Here is a 23113-nt window from a genome sequence, read left to right on the forward strand (position 1 = left end):
AGTGCACTGGTGGGATGTCTGGGGACCATCCCAGCCCATGGATCATGCAGCATTCTGTGAGGATGCTTGGCTAGGGGTGTTAGAGGGAGGTTTGCTGATGCAGGATCTAGGGATTTCAGTCACTAGGAATGAGGGCATTCATATGTATCTTTTCCCCAGGTCTATTCCTGCCAGATCTGCAGGGACTCTTCAAATCCTACAAATTCTGGTTGGTCTCATTAGGATGGGGGTTCAAGGATCAGAGTATCCCAGCCATGAGCTGAAATATCAGCAACAAAGCACCATGAGATACCACCTACTCATGCCTCATGTAAAGATGCTGATGCAGTGCTGGTGGGATGTCTGGGGACCACCCCAGCCCATGGGTCATGCATCATCCCATGAGGATCCTCGGTCAGGGGTGTCAGAGGGAGGTTTGGGGATGCAGGACCAAAGGACTGGGTATGCCCTTGTTCCCAGCATTGGCTAGGAACACCAGGAATGAGGGCACTTAGATATGCCTTTCCCCCAGGTCCATCCCCTGCCAGACCCGCAGGGGACTCATCAAACCCTACAAATTTTGGTTGGTCTCATGTGGACGGGGAACACGGACCACACCATCCTAGACTTGAACTGAAACACCAGCAAAGCACCGTAAGACACCACCTACTCAGTTTATCTCACTCTCAAGGCTCCAAACAATCGGCTGAAGCTTCCTAAAGTCTCTCCCCGGCCGTTAATGGCAGTAATTAATTCATCCTGCTTTTTAAACAGCACTCGATGTATGAGCCTGCCTGCTCACATCTTGATCTCGTGCTGTCAGGGCTGTGATAGAGGAGATGCACAAACAGCCTGGGTGACCATACGTCTATCGATTATCAGTGCAGGCACATTTAACACCAACGCCGTAATAGGACACAGCCAAACGAGCTTTAGGAGACGACACATCAAGCACGCAGCGGGCAGGTCTACACAGCTCACCCAGCAATTCCCAGTATCCAGGGGTTTGCAGGTATTTGGCCCTGCAGAAGCATCCCGAGGAGCATCACCTGCGAGATGCTGCCGGATCGCAAAGGCAAGAGGCTCGACAGCAACTGCAGCCCCACAGCCCTTTTTAAATGCTCTTTTTTATCTCTCCATATTATTTATTGCTCCGTTAAATTGGCAGTTCCCTCAGTGGGGGACATTTCCCCCCCCCCGACGTGGCTGTTCTGCTTCCCAATGATGCCAGATCAGGCGCTACCTCGAGACGCAACCCACGGTCCCTTTTCAACAAACATTAATTATTCGTCGAGCTTTTCCATAACAATAAAAAAATATAAAAAAGGATCTTGATCCCACTGGCTGCCAATAGTGGAGAAGCCGGCAGAGGAAAAGGCTTTTATCTCCACATCTCAGAGAAGAGCCTTGTGTTTGATCAGTCAGGGTGTTTTTTTTCTTCCCTCTTTGTACATTTTGAACTTTATAGACTGATTAATTCCCCCTATCGTGGTAAACTGCTGTGTATACTCTCGAGTGTTGACTTGATTTTCTTTCTATTAAAAAATAAATATCTTCATAAGAAATTAAAAGAGCTGAGTACATCTTTGCTCCGTGAGCAAGCTGGGAAGAACCTCAGCCTGCAAGAGTGGGATGGAGGAGGGGAGGGAGGCGAGTTGAAAAGATTTCTTTATTTTAAATTAAAGTTTAGGATTAAAGGCATCAGGCTTTCAAGAGTTATTGTGAAAGCCTTTTTAAAAGTCCCAAGTGCATAGTCCATAATCTTCTTTTAAATGGCTAAATTTAGAATGAGAAACCCTCCAGCCCTCCGAACTCCAGCCCTCCACGTCTGGCACCGGCGAGGGCTCCGAGGTTTTTTTAATACAATCACTGTTTCACAAATACCAAACAAGATTTACACTATTTTTGTAAGCCCTGGCTCCACAAAGCCCAGCTTTGCTGGGCTCAGTATCAATTGGATAACAAGTAAGTGCCTGTCCCTGCTGCCCATCAGCACGAAGGATGGAGTCAGGAGGAAAAGACTGGAGCCACTGAGTTCAGAAGTTAATTTCTCTGCCTAGGCAGGGAAGGCAGAGGCAGGCACCAGCCCAAATATCGACAGGCCACATCAAAAATCCCATTTATTGTTACTTATTCCCTACCTTTTCATTTTGCCAAATTATCTTAACCCTTACCTCTTATCAAGGATCAATGGACCAGCTGGAAGAAACTCTGAGCTGGTCACAACAAAATAAGGTTTATGTTTTACTCTCTTACTTTGCATCTAAAGTTCCATGATTGTGTCCAACACACACAGGATTTGACTGAGTTTGGAGCTATTTGGGTTAATAAATGCTTCCAGATTTATGGTAGTTATTCATGCAAGGACCACATTACATGTAAATCAATACTAGAAAGAATAATTTGCTAAAAATATAAATACTATGTTTAGGCTTCAAGGATGTTAGGAAAGTGGGATTCTTTGGGGCTGTATGCAAAATAACTGCACCTGTTCGAGTTATCAAGAGAGATCAGAACAGTGCTCGATGCTAGTCCACCCTAAAAATAGGAAATCAGCAACTCCTGCTCTTCCAAAACAGCTCCCAAAGCCATGAGGGGCTGGGGGACCTTGCTTTCCATCCCCATGGAAGCTTGGTCACAGAAATCAGAAATAATTGCAAATAAATAAAAATTAATTTTCATTAAATGAAAATTAGTTTGTAAATAAATGCAAAAGCTGCTGTAAACCCTCTTGCAAGGAAACACCAGCATTGTGTGGAGACCTGTCACCTCCTGCCCATCCATCCATCCATCTCCCAGCAAACCAGAGCTGGACCCAGAGGTGATGTCAGTGGTTTTTCCACTCCAGCCTGACCATCACCATCCATCTCCCCATTTGGCTGATAACACAGGAAGGAAGCAGAGCCTTGGGTTCATTTTTGCCATGGTTTCTGATTTTGCCTCTCCAGCCACTCCTGGGTATCCCCGTCCCATGGCAAGGCAGGACGTGCCACCCCACCCAGGCAGGATGGGTGCTGTGGGAAGGCCCTTTCCCATGGGATCCAGGGCTGTGCCGAAGAGAGACATCTCTGCCTGTAACTCCATAACTCAGAATAAAAAGCTGAAGCTCGAACACAGTGCAATTAATGCAGGAAGCATCGATTTCTGCGCGGCACCAAGCTGGCTCATTAATCCCAGGTGCTCCTACGAGCCAATTCCAGCACCGGCCTCCCCGCCACAGGAGCCAAACAGGAGGATATGGAAGGAGAAATTCCTCCATACACTGACCTTTTATCAGCTCAGAGCTTCAAACACCACACACCCGCAACCCAAAACCCACGTCAGCTCCCGGTGTTGCAGAGCCACGGGAGTTACCAGCCTGGGAAATGGGCTGTGTTTCCAAGGGCAGCATCCCACCTGCCTCTGCCAGGGACTGGGGTGATGCTGGGATCCAGGGATGACTTTTTGGATGAAAGGGACAAGCCACCTCCATGTGTCTCAGCTCAGTCCGTGCCACAGTATCCTCACAAAATCCCCCTTGGTCCACCCAGCAACACCTTCCTCCCCTCCAGCATGGATTCAGGAGTGGGGTGATGGGAATCCCCTGAGTTTGGGAAGCTGCTGGAAGTCACTTAAAGCCCCACAAACCATCAGAGACCAAGGTCGATGCCCTGGTGCCACCTGGCCAGGAGAGCATCTCCCCACACTGGGAGCCTGCTGGCTCCAACAGCCCTGGAATGGGGGGTCCTGGATTTAGGAACGTGGCTCAGATAGCGAAAATATAACACTGAAGAGCGGTACAGTTGCCTTTTTGCCCCAAACACCTCCAAGGTGGAGAAGCCTGGATGCAGGAATAAGGCTCAGGCAGCCAAAAAAGAAGCCGGGGGGGGTTAAACTGCCTCATTACTCCAAATACCCTCTAGGTGAGGAGGCCTGGATGCAGGAATATGGCTCAGGCAGCAAAAAAATCACTTTGTGGGGGGGAAAAGCTGCCTCTTTACCACATGGGACCATGTTCCTACGCGGGGGTCGGATGCAGCAGACGGCTGGGAAGGAAGGCGGGAGCATCCTCCCCTCTGGAACGAATGCCAAATCTGGTTTGCACTTGACAGAGCCTGACAAGAGCAACAATCACAGATTAGTAGGAAAACTTCTTGCTTTTCAACAAAGGTTAATAAATAGTGACAGCATTAAGTCTCTTCTGATTAACTATGCTGAAAGATATTATTGCCGTTTGGAACACGGAATCATTATTGGATTAACCACAGTGTATAAAAATGAAATGTGAGTTTTAATCTCCGACGCAGCCTCGCCGCGCTCCGACACACACCGGGCAATGCACAACTGCTCCCTCCTCTAAATTCCCTGACTCTGTCTGTGCAGAGATTCCATCAAAACCACACCGTCCTTCCAGTTTTGGGCGCATTTTTTTCTTTCCTTGACTCTAACAAAGCCACCGCGACTTGACTGGAGAGGCATCTGAAAAGGAGTCACACGTTCTGGCTAAAATTAAGCCCCAAATCCTCTGTCATCTCCAAATCCAGCATCTCCCAGGGAGGATTTCACTGGGCTCCAGTGCCCTGGCATGAAGCAGGCAGGGATGAGGGCAAGGAGCAGGAATTGCTGCTCTAAATTAAGGAGGCAGTAAATTAAACACTTCTGCCCATCCTGTGCTTCCTCACCCTCTGGGCAGAGACATCTTGGGGGGAATACCCAAGGGCAGAGCACGACAAGGGACAACCCCAGCACTAGGGTCACCAGTGCCAGGCATCCCAAAAGGGACAAGGCTCATGGAGGGACCCCTGCAGTGACAGTCAATGGAGACAGAATGGATCCAAGCTGGTGATGGGGTGGGATGAACAGGGAGGGCATCATACCCAGCACTATGACCCCAGGATGAGCTTCCCAGGACGTACAGTCACTCTTTAGGAAGAGGGGATATGGACCCAGGGTGTCATAATGGACATCCCACTCCCAGTGTCAGGCTGTGCTCAGAGGGAGGAGACAAAGGGAGATGGGGATGGGAGACAGGGATGGTTCGGTTGGAAGTGACCCACAACAATCCAGTCCAAGATGTTCAAAGGGAAAAGCTTTTCTAAGCAAACAGTTAAAAGGAAAACTCCCAAAGGCAGAGCAAAGAAGGCAGTGCCTGGGCTGACACTGCTCAGGTCTGTGGGCCACAGAGGGCAGGGAAAACCTGCAAAGCCTCGGGATTTGCTGTAACTTAATGGTTTCCATACATCACATCAATTCTCTTCAGCTGTTCATAGGGCAATTTGTGCCCAAACTCAAGGCTTAAAATAGAGGGAAGGTGCTGCTGCATTTAATTAGACAAACTTGGGCGAAATCCAGGCATAGTCCAGCCTAATGCCAACACAGTGATGCTTTTACCCACTTTACCCAGTGATGATTTTACTCATTTCTACTCAAAATTGTCTATTGGGAAAAAAAAAGCCCATGACTGAGAATTTTGTCAGCTTGGGGTCTGTTTGGGATTCCTCCCTCCAGCCCTCCCACCAGGACTTAAAATACCTCCAAGCTTGGCCAGGAGAGAATATGATAAATATTATATTAACCACCTTATAATAAATATCACACTATAATAAATAACAGGTTAAAATCAGGGGAGAAAGAAGGCAAAGCCACAACCCCTCCCCAGGGAAAGGATGGATGGGGAAGTGTGCAAACCCTGCAGATCCCACCACAGCCCCAGCATCTCCTGGAGCCATCCTGGATGAGGCCATGGGGCAGGACCTGGAGTCCTGCAAAGACCCCGAACTCTAGACCCCCAGAAGGGCTGCCTGCCTCCCTCTTCCTTAAAAAAACCCAAACTAGTAGCAGAAGTGGTTCTTTTCCACAAAAAACACATCACTTTTATGAAAAACAGGATGCATTTTCTCCAGAAAAGGTGTTTCTGACTGGGAAAAACAAATTCAAACATCTTCCAAAAGAGAAAATTTCTGTAGTTGTATTTTAGGAGGATTCTCTCCCGTTTATCATTCCCACTGTTGGCTTTACACCCACCTTACTTCACTGCACAGCACCAGGACTAGTTTATAACATGACAAAACAGCTTCACTATCCTATTATGATATTTTTCCTTATGTTTATTTTTAAAACCAGTAAGAGCAGCTGCTACTTAGCACCAACTGAATCCCCTTATCTCCTTTCCTGGATGAAAGGGGGGTCTGTTTGTTGTAATGAAGCCAGTTTGCACCTAGATCAAAGCCTCCACTGTTTGCATCCTCGGAAAAGTGTTTGACACTCGTGTCAAAGTGTCAAACTATTTCATTACCACGCAAAGCAGAGACACTTTGACTAGAGGAGATAAGATGTTTCCGTCAATCAGCATCCAGAAACAGCCTCCCCACGATGATTAAAAAAATAATATAACAAGGTGGTTTCAGCCACAGCATCCAAACGGCGGCTGGGGAGGGAAGGGATGGAGTAATAAATAACAGCACCAAAGAAAAGCTCGACAGCAAGGCATGAACATCCCACCATGCTCCTTCTGGGGAAATTCCACCTGATTCATGGGACAAAAACCAGGGAAAATAAGGAACTGCTGCCCAAAGGGAGAGGGGATGTTGGTGCTGGCTCATCCTGCCGTCAGCCCCGGTGTTCCACATGTGAGGATGGAGTTTGAGGGATATCCCTGGCCTTGTGGGTGGGAAAAGGTGAGTCAAGGCTGAGAAATGTCAGAAAGCCTAAAAACAACCCATCTCTCTGCCCACAGAAAATCAAATGCATAGGTGGGAAAGCCCACACCTTTTCCACCCTGCAGCCTGGGCACAGTGGAGATGAGGATGCACAAGAGATGGCATGAACTGGAGGGATGTTACAACACCCTCAAATAAATCACCAGCACAATGAACTGCAGCCCAAGCTCACTTTTTCTATGGGGCACCACCAAGAACACCCCACCAGGCAGCACCAAGGAACAGGCAGGGCTTGGGGACTTCCACACAGTGCAGGAATGCTCTATGAAACCAAGACCAGGTCAGCAAAGCCCCAGGAGGGAGCTGGGATCCCCTGGATATAGCAAAGGAGCCTATGGGATCATGTCTTAAGAGATTCATCATACATGGAGAGTCCTTCATATTGAAGAGCCAAAAAACAGCTGCAAAATTTAATCACAAAGAAGAACTGGGGTACCATCAGCTCCATCTCCTCTGAAAAGTCCTCAAAGGCTGCTGGTGGTCAGAAACACTTTGGGGAAACACCTCTAGAATCTGTTGTTCCCTGTTTCTGCTCACTCCTCCCTAACCCATACCTTAGAGCAACATATAGTTAGGGTCCACATGGTGACCTAAGACGGGAGGACACTCGTGCTTAGTGCCAGGAGGTGACATGGTCCCTCCAGTGTCACCAAGCTATGCCAAAAACAGTAAGGACCCCGCAAGCGGGCTGTGGGATCTTCTCAGCAGTGGGTGCAATGAATATGTTTGTTCAAGGGAAAATTGAGTTGGAAGCAGCATCCAGCCGTGGTGGAGATTAGAGAAAAGCCTGCTTAGACCTGGCTGCACTGGAGGAGCCATACGGGAACACTTCATCCCTGTGTAAATACTGCCACCGGAATGCCGGCACAGCTCCGGCCCCGAGACCAGCGAGAAGTTATCAGCTGAGCAAATTCTGCTTGTTTAATTTTCTATTGCCTTCGGGCACAGTCACCTCACTGATCTTCCCCCAAATGCTCTTTTCCCCTCTCCCTCTCTGGAGGAGGGAGACTTATTCCTCAGGCTGACCCTCCCATAGGATCCATGTGGATTTCCAGAAGCAGGAGAAGAGTGGCTGCATCTCGCTCTGAGGATGATTCCCAGGTTAATTCAGGTCGAGCTCCTGGCCGGAGCGAGCTGTTTGGGGCACACATGCAGATCCTCTCCACTGACCTCTTTGCAAACTCCTCTTGCAAAATTGGTTTTTAGCAAAGCCACTTATCACCTTAACCATCTATCGATTCCCTGACTCCCGGCCAGAGCTCCCAGGATCCAACAGCACGGGCAGGAGAAGCAGAGGAACATGACTGTGAAGGAGGGCACTACAGCATGTGGCCAAAATCACCCCAAACACAAGGCAAGGGGGTCAGAGGCTCACCAGGGACATCAATGGCCTCGCCATGAGGCAAACACTGCACACCAGGAAACTGCTGCTATTTTATTGCCACACTCGGCACAGGAAAGATGCAGGTGATCCTTGAGATGGATCCTCAGACTCCATCCCATCAGGCACAAATCCTGCCCTCAGATGTGGCTCCACACTACAAGAAGGACATTGAGGTCCTGGAGCATGTCCAGAGAAGGGAATGGAGCTGGAGAAGGGTCTGGAGCAGCCGGAGTGGTTGAGGGAGTTGGGGAGGCTCAGCCTGGAGAAAAGCCTTGGCAATGCTGAGTTAATGGCTGGACTCAGTGACCTCAGAGGTCTTTTCCAGCCTTAAAGGTTCCACGATCCCATTCCACTGAGCTGGGACCTGCACAACGCCAGGACCTCCATCTCCCACACGGCAACTGCAGAGGAGAATAAATAAACAACACCTTCCCCCAAGCATCCCTCCCTAAGGAATCTCCCACATGACAGAGGAGCCACCTAAATCCGAGCTGGGCAGCCAGGCCTGGCCGGGAGCAGCAGCTCCAGGAGGGAGGCTGAAGCAGGAGCTGCCTGCGGGAGCTGCCGCCTCTCGCGCTTCCCGGCAGTATCGATCTCCCAGCAGTAACAGCTGGTATAATTTTTGCTTAGCTTCAAATACCTGGTGATCATGAATTCTTTGGCCACAAGGTTATAAAGCATTCTCTAAAACATGAGAAAAAGATTAAGCCTGCTTATAGTTAATAATATACTGTACACTGTCTATCAAGCTGGCTGTTTGCTATTGAGAGCCTACTATTAGACACTTATTTAAAAGGCCTTTCAAGGCTTCCCAAGAAAGTGCAGTTATGCATTTTTTTTTCTGGCAAGAACTACTATAGATAAACATCAATTCGCTCCTGCGGATCACAGTCGCAGTAAATAAATTTTTCAGGAAGCTAAGTTCCATACAAAGCCTCCTCAAAGCTCCCCTTTCACATAACATCAATGTTTGGCCTCTGAGAAAGAAAAAGCTCGAAGGTTGCTTTATCCAGAGCTAAATTATCAATTGTAGTTGCTTAAGAAAAAAATAAAAAAGAGGGTGTTTCAGTAAGAAATCGGGGTGGGAGGTAAACAACACAGTGGGTAGGTGGTGATGCCAGGTGGAGACAAAAAGGGGAAAGGAAGGGTGATGGATCTGGACCCTCTAGGATGGCATCTGCAGCCCTGAAATCATCGCTGAGGCGAGGAGGGAGAACCAGCTCCAGGCAAGCTCAGCAGCCACCGCCTGCGCCAGGCTCCTTTATAGCTTTGTAAAGTAGCAGCCTGGGATTATCCACTATAAAGTGTGTCACCAAAAAACCCCCACTCCAGTTGTAACCGTAAAAGCCGCAGCTCCTCGGGTCGTTCGCAGGGGCGGGTGGAGGGAGAGCTGCCCAGCACAGGGCTGAGCCAGGTTTGCCAGCTCAGACAGTGGGAAGGAGTCATGAACCATCAGGATCCTAAAGTGCTTTTTGAAGCAGCTCAATGGGGTTCAGCTGTGGGACAGGAAAGTTGGGCAGGAAAAGCATCTCAGCTCACCTCTACTTAACAGTGCCCTTGTAATTCCGGTGTCCCATGGGATTGCTGCCCACTGCCTTCCCAATAACACAGTCCTGGGGGGGCACATCCACACCCCAAGCTCCAGGACTTGCTGGCACCGTTGGAGCCAGGGCCATGCTAATATCCAGGACACTCCATCTGCTCTTTAAATAAAGAGATGCTGGGCTCTGTTATTATGGTTTAATTATTAGCCTAAAAAAAGACTAGAGCACAGAAACCCTTCCAGGCTCAGCTTATGCATCCTGGTGGGAAGGGGAGTCCTTCAATATGAGAGGGAGAGATGGGTGAGGAGGAAAGCACTGCTGTCAAAAGGCAAAATCTGCATGGTCCCCACAGTGAGTCCTAATGAGCCCAAATTCCCTGTGGTGCCCAAAATTGCTGGAGTATCATACATTGCTAAATGGCTTAAAAAATCAAGGGGGAAGAAGGAGAAGACAGCATGTGCTGGTCTGAGTAAGTCTGGATCAAATCAGTGCAGCTCTGGAACAACACATGGGACAGTTGGGGTACATATTCACAGACCCCAAATGAATCAGAGAATCACGAAATTATTTGGGTTGGAAGGGACCTTGAAGATTATCTCGTTCCAACCCCCTGCCGTGGGCAGGGACACCTTTCACTTAGAACAGGTTGCTCCAAGCCCGTTCCAACCTCTCTTGAACACTTCCAGAGATGGGAACCCTGGCAAGAAAACTGAGCTGCAAAGGAGTAACCCTTTTTCAAGTCCTTACACTGCAAAGGAAGTGGAAAAGCACCATGTCCAGCCCCATCAGCCCCATTTGCTCCCCTCACACAATACCTGGCTCCCACACAGTGGCAGAACTGGCCCCGGCACCATTTTGGATCAATCCTGTCCAGAGCAATGACACTAAAACCCAGGGATCCTTCAGCAATTAATTTCCTCAGCTGCTAAACACGAGGGCAATTTTGAGAGTTAATAAGTTACCAGAGGAGCCAAGAACTGGGCAAATCCCCAGGGCAGCTCCCCACTGCCCAACATCAGCAACTAAAGCCTCATCAACTCCATCAGCACTTTCTAAGCACCCACTATCAAATAAAAACCAGCTCAGCTACCCATCTACTCTTTGCAAAACTGTTTTTCTTCCAACTCTTCTCAGAAAATAACCGGCAGATGCTCAATAGAAGAAGCACATTTTCCATCACTAAAATAAACTTAATTTTGAAGTGGTGAACTTGTGACACCCATTGCTCTCCTGCAAATAAACCCGCCAGGGATGATATAATATGCATATTTAACCTTCTGATGTCGCTAATGTATTTAGGAGGAGTTGATATATCGCTGATGGGCGTGAGAGCAAACACCCATTACCTATAGCGTTATTCCCAGGTTATAGGAATGAGCCCTTGGAATATGGGGCTGTAAAAGCTCCAGAGGAAACCTTGGAGCATGGCTGGTTGTGGGCAAATGTCAGCAAACACAGAGTGGGTGCCCAGAGTGGGGCTGGAAGAAGCTACAACACCCAGCTGGACCAGAAGGCTCATTCCCATGCTCACATCCCCATCCCTGGCATTCCCATCTCCTGGGGATCCCCATTTTCCTGGTGCTTAAATCACTCAACAAATCAACAGGAAAACTATACATATAAACGCAGAAATACACCAGATTTTAAAGAAGAGGCAACACTTTCAAGGAAGAAATAAATAATCCGCCAGGAGCAATTCCTCACCCCCAGCCATGAACTTAACCGATCGGAGGGAAAATATTTATTTAGGTTAAGGAGACTGCCAGAAGGTAAAAGTTTTAAAAGTAAAAATCCCAAAGCACCCAGGGCAAATCCATGCAAATTATCATCCCTACGAGTTCTTATCTATATCAATATCTGCCAGTGACAGAGTGTCCCCAGCCAGCCACCACACGGCCAGTGACACTCTTATATTTATGAGACTTCTACCTTTTCTGTTATTAAAAATAAGAATTTCCTTTTCAGGCAGTCCTGTGATTGGTGGCTGTTAACCACTTGGTTGGCTTCAAGCCAAAATTTTGACCCAGCGGATTCCATTTAAAAAATAATAATAATAATTTATTATTAAAAAAACAATGTTTATTTTACGCGTGTCTTTACAAGAAACACATTTCAAGATGCAATGAAATACGTCACCTTTGGATATTTGTTTGCACCCGGGTAATCAAACAAAATAATTGTAAAATAAATAAACAAAGCTTTTGGCCAGGTCTCCACTCAGTATTTAACTTTTCATGGGGATCCATCTCTTTAATACTGAAATCAAAGCTATCCCCCGTGAAACTTTGCTCACAGGCAGGAATTTGGGCAGGATATTTCCACATCCCACCAAGGTTTGCCGGTGGCCCTCAGAGAGGGGAGTTCCACACAGGATGCTCGGGAAGCTGTGAGCCAAACACCCCCACAATGCTTTTATAGACAAGATTTGGTGATTTATAAGTGTTTTCCATCAATAACACGATAACTAAATCAAAGCTCCAGCGTGGCCTCGGATCTCCTGAGCAGCACCATGGATTTCCTACCCAGTCAGCGGATGGACCAAATACCTGGCACAAGGCTGCAGATAATCCCAGTGATTTATTTTGGGGGAGCCAGGGAAAGGGAAGGCAGGGCCAGGCTCCGGCCCCGGCGAGGATTTGCGTATTAGTAAAAACAAACAATCCTGTAAATAACGAGCCCCTCGTCCTGTCTCCACCACGCTCCTCTTATTGAGTGAGTCAGATGTTCTGCTGATTAAAAATTGATCCATTTCAAAATCTAATCAACAGAATAGGATTCTTTCATATGTTATCAAGGCAGCTGCTGACAACAAAAACCAAACCTGTTATTAACCCATGAACCCCGATGACCTGAACCTGGCTGGGCTCTGCAACTGTAAATTATTCAGTAGTCCAAGAGCAATACCCGTAAGCCTGATGAATTTACGCCCCGACCGGAGTCGGTGGGGGTTAAAGCCAATATCACAGACCCGGGGGTCCCTGGGGACACAGTTCATGACACGCTGCCACTCCGTGTCATGCCTGGGAATACATTACAGGCATCTGCTCGCCTTCGCCTTGCAAATGTCTAGCCTTTTCTTTTTTTTTTTTCTCTTTTTTTTTGTTGTTTTGAAATGACTCTCTGGATTCAGCACGACGCCGTGGAAAGCCCCGGCAGCGTCGCTGCTCTCTGCTCCAACCCTGTGCCACCACCGCCGAGCAAAACTCGCAGAGCAAACGGTCTGCATCCCTGCATCATCGCTGGTTCAGCCACGAGGAACGGGAAAACCGGGGGAACAACTGGGATTTGCCTAATTTCAATCGTTATTTTTAAGTCCTGCTTGCAACTCTGGCCCACGCTGCTCAACCCAACGATGGAGATGTCATGATGGGTTGATACCACTGCTGGGGGGCCCCTTGGATCTCACTTTATGGGCTGGTGATGCTCCTTTGTGGCCACACCATGGGCATACCCAGCCAGCAGTCTTTATCCAGGGAGGTTTTAAAAAAGATAAAAACAACACAAAAATGATCTGCTTGTGCTTTTCTGCTGGTGGGGTTGGTACCTACTGCCCAGTTTCTGCTGATTTTTTTGGTTCTCCCACCCCTGGTAAGAGGGGGCTGTGCTCATGCCCACACCATGGGCACCATGTGCTGCTGACTTGTCCCTCATCAAAAACATTCAATTCATGCAAAAGATGATGCAAAGAAGGCCCAGCCTTGCCACAGATTCCAACCCCACACCGCTGCCAGCACCCGGGACCACTGCCTGCTGAGCCACCACAGCACCACTTGGTTCCCTAAATCTCAAACCAACATCTTTCTGCAAGTTTTTTGGGGAAAACTGGCAGGTTTAAGTGTAGATTTTAATGCTTTTTGGGGTGAAGTCCCCCAGCCCAACAGTGCTGAATTCTTTATTTCCTCCCCAGAGCTGCCCAGGCAGCCCCAGCCTGGTAAATCCACCTGGCTCCAACCAGAACGGGGAGAAATCAGCGCCACATAAACCAAGTTCAAAGATAACGACAGCTCTTCTCTTAAATCATAATATATTTATAAGTTTAATGACTCTCTGACCTCTCCTTAAAGCCCAAACAACCCCTGGGGAGCCCCCTCAGATTGGCTGCGATCGATCCTGGCTGGACTGCGTCTCCCAGCCAGCGGCACCTCCCAGGGATGCTCCAGGCATCAGGTGGGAGGTGAAACCCCTCCTGCTCCCCCCAAAACCCGCTGGGTGACAGCAGCACGCTGGGGTTGTTCTGATATTTAATACTGAGCCCATCACCATCCTTCACCCCACAACCTCAGGAGGACCCAGGGGACCCCAACTGGCACCATATGGCTAAAAACACCAATTATCGATTTTCCCCCCACCCATATTAAGTCCAAAAGGGTTTTAAAAACAATTCAGAGAACCGCTGGCAGTGCTAGCACCCACAGGGATGCTCCTGGACACTCTGGAAGTGAAGCCCAGGCTGTTCCCCAGCAGGGATTTTGGAGCATTGTGCTCTCCCTGGCATGCTGGAATCCCAGTCCATCCCTACAGCCCCAACATCAGTGCACAGACATCACCTCCATCAATTCTGGATCCAAACCTCAGGTGAAGAAGTTGGGCCTGGAGGTGTGAGGGCAGAGCACAGCCCCCTCTTACCAAGAGGGGGAGAACAAAAAAAAACAGCAGAAACTGGGCAGTGGGTACCAACCCCATCAGTAAAAAGGACAAAGAGAGCATTTTTTGTGTTGTTTTTTTCTTTTTTAAACCTCCCTGGATAAAGACTCCTGGCTGGATGTGCCCAGGCTCTGCACCCAGAGCAGGCTGGTCACCCACATAACTCCTGGACTGGAGCTCTATGATCCACCCTATTATAGGGCACCTGGATTAAATCCCCAGGAGCTGCATTCCCACATCCCTCCTTGTGCATCATCCTGCCCAGGGCTGCATGGATCCCCCAACCAGACCTCCCTATGCACTTCAGCATCCTTCCAGGGATGCTGCCCAGAGGGATACCAGAGGGATTCAGACATGGAGAACACAGCAGGGTTTTGCCTCCCAATAAACCAGATATTCTGTAAAATTCCATTATATTACAAGATAGATATCGGGGAGCAAGTCTTGGAAGAGAAACCGAGTGTCGGATCCAGCCCAGAGCAGTCCCATCCTGGCACAGCCAGAGATCCATTCCCAAAATCTGCAAGGATTGTCTCACCACCATCCTCCTCCTCATGGCCAGGGCAGGCAGGCTCACCCAGCCCCGACCTCTGCTCCCTCCTCTCTATCTCATAATCACACTTGTGTGAAGCCGTTGCTGTACATAAGGAAGAGAGAAAACATCCTTGGAGAGCCTCACAATCAGACAATTTTTAAGATCATGGAGCATTAAACCATTCCCAATAGGGTTTACTAATCAAACAGCCAAATCCTTCATAACCAACCAATCCCTACAGAGCAATTAAATCCTTCCCCTTTAAAACACTTGGCACGCCGTCTGGGGAGAAAAAGAAAAATTTGCAAAATTCATTTGATAAATTAACCAGGGAAAAGAAAGAAGTGAATCAAGCTTTGTTCTTTTCATTTTTTTTTAATTATGGAATTCACAATGCCTGAATAATGTTTAATAAGAACTATGAAAATTCCTAACAGTATTACAACACAACACAAAAGAATTAACCTGGTTACCGTGAAAAATTGCATATTTAATTAAGAACAGAGAGTTCAAAACTATCCAGAGATTTCAAAAGTACCGTTGCCTAAGGGGCTAAATTACACGCTCGCAGTGCTGCTAACAGGGCTGGAGCGAGCAATCATTACCCAAGTGTCCCCATTAAGTGACAATGGGCAGATGACATCAAATTCATTTCAAAAGCAACAGGAATTGAAGCATTCGCTTGGGTAGTGGAAAGGAAAGCGACTATCCTGCTGGTATAAACCAGACCCCTTGTTGATAAAGGCAATAATTAAAGAATAATGTTAATTAGCTGCTTTTATTCGAAAGAAAAGTGCAGTGGCAGGAGACGGTACCTCTGCGGTGTGTGCCGAGCGGAGAGTGGAGCGGGGAAGCTGCTGGCCTGGGATGCCTGGACACGTGCTGGAGCCGTGCCCAGGGCAGAGTCCTGTTGGCCTCAGGTACCTGCTGGCTCAGCCAGCCCTCAGCTCTGCCAGGGATGGGGCTGGGAAGAGTTTGGAGGTGCTTGGGATCAGCAGAGAAAACCCCATCACCGGCCCCAGAGAAAGGGAACTGGAGTGGCACAGCCAGAGCATCCCACTCCAGCACAACAAACGTGACATCAGCAACCACTCAGAGACCTCATAAACTGACAGAATCACGGAATATCCTGAGTTGAAAGGGATCCACAAGGATCATCAAGTCCAGCTCCTGGCCCTGCCCAGGACACCCCAACAATCCCACCCTGTCCCTGAGAGTGCTGTCCAAACACTCCTTGAGCTCTGGCAGCCTCAGGGCTGTGACCATTCCCTGAGGAGCCTGTTCAGTGCCCGACCACCCTCTGGGAGAAGAACCTTTTCCTGAGACTCAAGCTAACCCTCTCCTGGAGAGAATTCACCCCCACCATCCCGGGGGTACAGGGAGAGCTCCAGCATTGGGGGTCCCAACAGCCTTCCTCCTGGAGGACACCATCCTCTCCATCACCCCATCCCAGCCTGTGCTGGGCATCACGGGGGGCTTTTAGTAACACTACTCACCCAAAACAAAGCCAAGAAACTGGGGGGACAAGAAGGATAATAATTACCCAGCTCCCAGGGATGCAGCAATGTTTGTGCACCGCTCCGAGAGCCGCAGACGGAGGCAGCTCTCCCGGTTGGAGTGATTAATAAGGAATAAATGTCCTCTGCAGCCAGGCTGAGCAATAACAGCCTGGCTCTGGCTCCGTGCTTACAGCACACATTACAAGCCCCGCTGCCAGTGCCAGGTAATACTTTATTATGTTATCCCGGCGGAAGAAAACAAAGGATGCTCGAGGTCCTGACTTTGGTGTAAAAACCACGGGAGCGTTACCAGAGGCAACGGCAGCGTGCTCAGAGCAGCTGACGCACGGCCCAGCTCCCACCAGAGGAATATTTACACGGGGTTCAAATTGGTTATTTACTTTTTTAGGAATCCTTGTTGCAGGAGGCCTGGCTGGCACAGACACGCCGAGCCATTTAATATTAAAGCGGCCCCGCCATCGCGACGAGTCGCTGAAAACGCAGCCAAGTCAATGCCCGGGGGCTGCTGCAGCTTTGGGGAAACCACTGAGGGCCACAACTAACTAGTCCAAAAATCAATTAAACAGCAAGGCCATAGTAAAGAGTAAAAGGTACTGAAACCATCTTGGAAGGAGCTGTTGGCGTGTCCAGGGAAGCTCAGCTTAAAAAAAGCCACTGACTGTGGGAATATTGAATACTGCAAAGCAGGGCTTGGGCAGACACGACCAAAATAATTCATATTAAATATGTAGATGAGGTTGAAGGAGACCATCATCACACACTGCTCTTCTGATGGGGATCCTGGCTGCAGACCTGGGGTGAGCAGTTGTTGTGCCCCATCATGAGGCTCCCTCTCCATCCAGAGTTGGGATCTGTGAGCACCAGACGGGGCCGACCCAGAAATGGGGACTGCTGCTGTGCCCCTGCTCATAATGAGCACTCCAGATTTCAGGATATCTTAGCTTTTTGGGTAGATTTTGCTGATGACCCCCCACAGCTTGCTGACTTTGAGAGCCAGCTCTTCACTGTGAGCCTGGATCTCCTGGCAGAGATGCCCCCTGAGATCCCCTGCATGGGAACACAAACCATACATGCAACCCTTCTGAGGGGCCTGTGCTGCAGGAGATGATGGACCAGCCCAAAGCCACACACCCAGGGCATGGGCACAACCCCCACAATGCTGCCAGACCCCTTTTTGGGGTGATTCACCCCCAGGTGCTGCTTTGCAAAAATACTCCATTCCTTGTGCCCCAGGAACAGGGAAACTGAGGCACAAAGGCATCGCCCAGGGCAGCAAGTGGGTGCTGGGACAGAGCCCAGCCCAGTGCAGAGTGTCACAGCTGTCCCACCTCAACCCAATCCAGAGATTTCATAGAATTATGGAATGGTTTGGGCTGGAAAGGACCTCAAAAGTCATTTAGTCCCACCCCCTGCCAGAGGCAGGGACATCTTCCACTATCCCAGGTTTCTCCAAGACCCATCTAATCTGGCCTTGGACACTTCCAGGGACAGGGCAGCCACAGCTTCTCTGGGCACCCTGTGCCAGGGCCTCATCACCCTCACAGGGAAGAATTTCTTCCCAATATCTAATCTAAATCTACCTTACTTCAGTTTAAAGCCATCCCCTCTAGTCCTGTCACTCCATGTCCTTGTCCAAAGTCCTTTTCCAGCTCTCTCGGAGTCCCTTTAGGCACTGAAAGGTGTTCTAAGGTCTCCCTGGAGTCTTCTCCAGGCACCTGTGATGGGGAAGGGGACACAATCCCATTATTTCACAGGGGGCTGGGGACAGGAATGTTGAGTTTTAACCCTCCCAGAGAAAAACCCAATGCCCCATGCTTGGCCCCATCCTCCCCACCCACTGAGCCCTGAGATGATGGGGTGAGGCACCCACAGATCCCACTCCCCACAAAACCAAGCAAGGAGAGTGGGAATCATAGCACAGCAGGGGGCCAAATCCTTCCTCCCAGGTTTTGCTGTCTTGGAAAAATACACCAAAAGCTGCAGGAAAATGTGCACCACCAAAAAAAAAAAAAAAAAAGGTAATCAAAGAAAACTCAGTCACAGATCCTGTTGCAACACACAGGAGAAAGTGTTACAGAAGGGGAAAACTTTTTAATAAAGTCTGCAAGTATATATTCCTCCTTTATCAACCTCAAGATTTATTGACCCAAGGAGCCATATTGACTGAATAAATCTTGATAATGACCCCAGCAGAAGTCAATACCTGCTTATTATCTCCCAAGTTGGGGAATTACATCTTTCGGTAATAGGAGCAGGATGGTACAAAATGTTCTGAGAAACTTCAGCCAGGCTTTTTGGGGGGAATGGATGTCTCTAATGTGCCTTTTCCAATCTGAGAGGGAACGTGTTACACCATCAATACAGCAGGGGAGCCCTGGTGTGGTTTCTGTCTCGAAGCCTGGTGAGGGGGGAGCACAAACCGTCGCTTCCCAATCCTAAATTAATTCCATTTCAAGGCCTGCTGAGGAGCAGGATGCTGCAGCTCCCCATTGCCCTCCCTCCCCACGAACAATGGTCCTGTAATTTCAATTTGCCGTGTTGTGTTGGCAGGTCCCAGGATAATTCCCTGAAATTTGGGGTGTGGGAATTCCCGCAGCCAGGGATGTAGCTCCATGACTACACCAGCACCCAAGGGAGGAGGGAAGCAGCAACATCATCATCTCATGGGACACAGAGACTCCTCTGGGAACCAAAACACACTGATTTTCTCCAACCAGTAAAACCAGGGAGGGAAAATAGGGAAGCAGATGGGTCCCTTGACCCCCAAATCCGTAGGCAAGCAAAGCCTCCTGCATTTAAAGATGGTGGTTCTTTAGCCAACAGTCAACTTCCCTTTGAGCAGAGAAAACAGGAGCCCTGGGACCAGCACACACAACAATTTGCCTGTATTTTCATTTCAAGTCTCTGCAGACAGAAAGAAAAATTAACTGAAGGGAGCAGCTCCTGAGCCAACATATGGAGGGAGACGAATCACGAGCTCCGCGCGCTCCGCTGAGGTTCTCTGGTTAAGCAAGTGCCTCCTAAAGGACTCACAGGCTGGGAGTGTACTGCCTGCTTAATCTGGTCATAAATAATAATTCAGATCACCAAACCCTTTAACATTCTGCTCCACCTGCAGCACAGAGGCCCTGCTGAGCCCTGCCAAACTCACGGCTTGAGGCAGCGGGAGGTGATGCTGCAGCCCTGGGAGCCCAAGGAAAGGGCTCCCTGCTCACCACCATCGATGCAAGAAGCACCCCCTGAGCCTCCCTCCACGCTCTCCCCCCTTTCAGTGAGCACAGCAACCCCAAGAGCTCCCCATACTCATCTCCAAGCTGGAAAACCCACCGGGAGATGGCACAGCTCAGACTCTTCCCTCCAGTCCCACAAAAATCAAATTATATTTCCATCCCTGTCCCCTATTTGCCTCTTGGCCACAATCCCTTTTCCCCCCCCCTTCCAAGGCCATAGAGACAATCCACTAAACTGGATCAGGAGGCCAGTGCATACATCTCTAATGGGCTGCAGCACGCACACAATTAATTAATGGATTTATTAATTAGGGAAGAAGTCACTCTTCGGGCTGGAATTGGGGTCACCAGTTTCTAAAGTGAGAGTTGTGGAGCTAAAGATAAACTCTCATTTTCTGCAGCTCTTCTTGTCTGGCAGTGTCTCAATTATTCAGCCACAAGAAAAAAAAAAATCAAATTTCAGTTCAGGAACTTCACGGTCCAACTTTCTGGCGCCGCTCAACACAGACCCCACAGCAGGTGGGACCAGAAACACAGCCCTTCTCCTTCTTCCCTTCACATATGAATTGGAAATAGTAGAAATACCAAGCATTCGCTTCTAATGAAGGATTTGGGGGATGTGGGATGGATGCTGTACCTCAGCCTGTCCCAAGGAGGGAGCTGTGGTGGAGGAAGGGGACATCGAAGTGGTCAATGACAGTGAAGTTCAGAGACACACAAGTCCTCCAGCCACCAAGGTTTGAACTTGCTGATGCTGCAGCATCAGCTACATCCCAGAACCATCAGTCTCTAAGGAAACAGAGCTCCTGGGTGAGGGAAAGAAACATCTCCAGTGTTCCTATCAACAGACAGGCTACAGAGCACAGCCACAACAGGAGACAGCAGAGAATCCACATAAAGAGCACCATCATGAATGTCCTGGTCACTGGGAACCACTCAAGAGGAGCACTCAACTATCAGACCACAGACAACCCAACCATGAGACAGGCATCTGCCAGAACAGCTTCGTTACTGCCACTGCTCCCAAATTCCTATTAATTGGTTAATCCAGATGCAGCCAACACTCCCCACGCCCCAATGCACTGGGAGCAGCTGGAGCCACTGGAAAGCCAAAACCACATTCTCAACCTCCCAACCTGGCTTCTCAGCCAGCCCCAGGCACAGGCTGCACTTCCACAAACCCTGAGAATTCAGCTTGGAAAAACAAAACCCCCCCGAGATGGGGGCACCCAGAGCTCCCTTGGGCTCCCCCTCTCTTTCTCTCAGGTACCATCCCAGCCTCCAGCAGGGATGAGGACAGATAGTGTTGGGTGCTAGAGATGCTGGAGGAATCTAGAAGGTCCCACCTGTCTCTCCTTAAAAGCCCTAAAAACACACGGCACCCAGAGAATTTGCAGAGGTGAAGCTCCCCAGAAGCACCTCAGCCTCCCCCCGAGGTTATCCTGCTGCTCCACAAGAATGCAGTTAAGTTTATTAGTCCAAGCTCCAGGAATTAAGCTCCAGCCAAGAGGACTGATAGCTTATTTACTGCTGTCGTCTATGTAAAGCAGAATTTTGACACATTGTTAAATGATGCACATTTAGATAAGTCAAGCTGTCATATCATTTAATGGATGTCTAAACTCCCTCTGCAGCTGATATGTAAAATTTATGCACTTCAGAATATCATAAGGTTATAATATTTTAATCACATCCACAGTTGTGTATTTTTTTTTTTGCCTCCCCTAAACTTTAAACAGCAAAAACATTTCATCAACCAGACCACGCTCCGCAGGCTCCCGGCTCACCACCATCCGGCAGAGCCGCCGCCGCTGAAGTTTGTGCCCAACTCCAGCACAGGGAGAACATTTGCATTCCCGGGAAATAAAACGAAGAACATTTTATTTGACAAACCAAAGGCTGGAGCCGTGTAGCCAGAGCTCATCTGCATAATGAGATGTGAAGACATTTATAAAAGATGGCTCTAATCGCTCTCACTCGCCGTTGTATTTATTATCCCAAACCAGCAGCTCGCAGCTCTTCCCATTTTTTTTTTTGCTGTTTTACCACGGAACGGGTTGGATTCAAGCAGCACACGGAGCACAGAATCCATACAGTGCTGCCCAGAAAGCAATAAACCCCCAGCAAATTAAAACCCAAAAAACCCATGAAGGTACGAATCCCACTCTGACTATTACACACAAGAAAGCTGTAAAAAAATACTGCATTAGTAATGTACACAATAAACCAATCTCATAACCCGGTGAAATACGTCTGGCATTATCTTTGATGGAATTTTATCTCTCCTCATTTCCGCGACTCTCCGCCGTAAAAGGGCTCAGCGCCGTTTCGATCCGAGCGCTGCCGAGTAGCACATTATCCCTGTGTTTTCCTTATGCCCACCATTCATCAGGGCGGCTCAAACTCTGCCATTCCCGGCCAGCCCCAGGCCACCAGAGCTGCTCAGACCCATCCATTAAAAAGGAATGGGGGAAAAAAAAAAAAAAAAGGAAAAAGCTCTTGGAAGAATATAAATGGATTGTTCCCCCCTTCCTTTTTTTTTTTCTTCTCGTTTTCCATTTTTTTTTTAAATTTTATTTTTTTATGGAGGGCATTAGGCCAAGCTGGCACAAGGTCACCTTTCCCACCGTGATCCCGGCGAGGCGGCAGAACTGCTGCCTGGACAGGAGTCGGTCCCCAGCCCCCGGCAGGCTGGGAAAGGAGAGCTGCCACCTCGCAGCCCACCTCTCCCTCCGGCAAAGTTCACCCCTGAGAGACCCACGGCAAAGTAGCTGCCAATATTTATCTTTAAATAAAGGTCTGCGTGCACCCAGGAAAAGTCATTAGCGCGATTTAGCGGGGAACGCTTTTGTATCCGAAGCGCTTAGAGCCGTAATCCCTTCCCTTCCACAAAGCCAGAGCGGAGCAGTCATGGCAAACCCACCGGCCGTGGTACCTGCGGTACTTTTCGGGTCGCGCAGCGCAAACGCGGCACATAATCTGCTTAAAAGCCAAAATGTATTAAAATGCTGGAACTGTTGATCCAGTACCGGAGCCCCATAAATCGCATTGCAATTTGTTTACTCCCCTCCGAAGCATGCTGCATTTTAAACTCCGGAATATCCTACAGGGATAAACCCGTTTAATATCCATGGAAATGAGCGTTTCGGCTGTTGTAGCGGCTCCAGGTTGGGTTTCATCCCATTATGTTGGGAGAGCCATTGTGTTAATTATCCGCCTCCTGTTTAAGGTGCGCATTTAAGGTCACAAACTGTCAGCAGCCCCCGGCCAACCTTCCCCCGCACACGGTAACAAAGGACTTACCGGGAATTTCACAGACCGAGGGTACCACGGTGGGATTACGGCGGCCGTGACCTGCCGGAGCCAAAAAAGGAGCTGCGCCCCCCCGCCGCATCCGTCCCCGATGCCGAGGCGCACCGCTGGCACCGGACCGCACTTCCCGGCGAGCTATCAGGGACTGCGCCGAGCCCCCGACCGCCCGCACCACCCGGCCCTGGAGTAAACAATGGAGGGCGCGGGCTCGGGCAGCCCCGCTCCGGCCATCCCCGCATCGCACTCACCGCACCCGCGAGGCTCTGC

General features: G+C 49.1%; 1 protein-coding gene across 1 annotated transcript in view; it reads right to left on the reverse strand.

Annotated features, from left to right (window-relative positions):
- CUX2 (cut like homeobox 2) overlaps window positions 1-22894 on the reverse strand; it is a 65857-nt gene extending 42963 nt beyond the window's left edge. Inside the window, 1 exon segment of the mRNA XM_029961180.1 lies at window positions 22838-22894. The gene's annotated coding sequence lies outside the window, so the exon portion shown is untranslated.
- Between the last annotated feature and the right edge of the window lie 219 nt (window positions 22895-23113).

The sequence above is a fragment of the Manacus vitellinus genome, unplaced genomic scaffold, assembly GCF_001715985.3.
Source record: "Manacus vitellinus isolate BGI_N305 unplaced genomic scaffold, ASM171598v3 scaffold_31_pilon, whole genome shotgun sequence".
Taxonomy (NCBI): domain Eukaryota; kingdom Metazoa; phylum Chordata; class Aves; order Passeriformes; family Pipridae; genus Manacus; species Manacus vitellinus.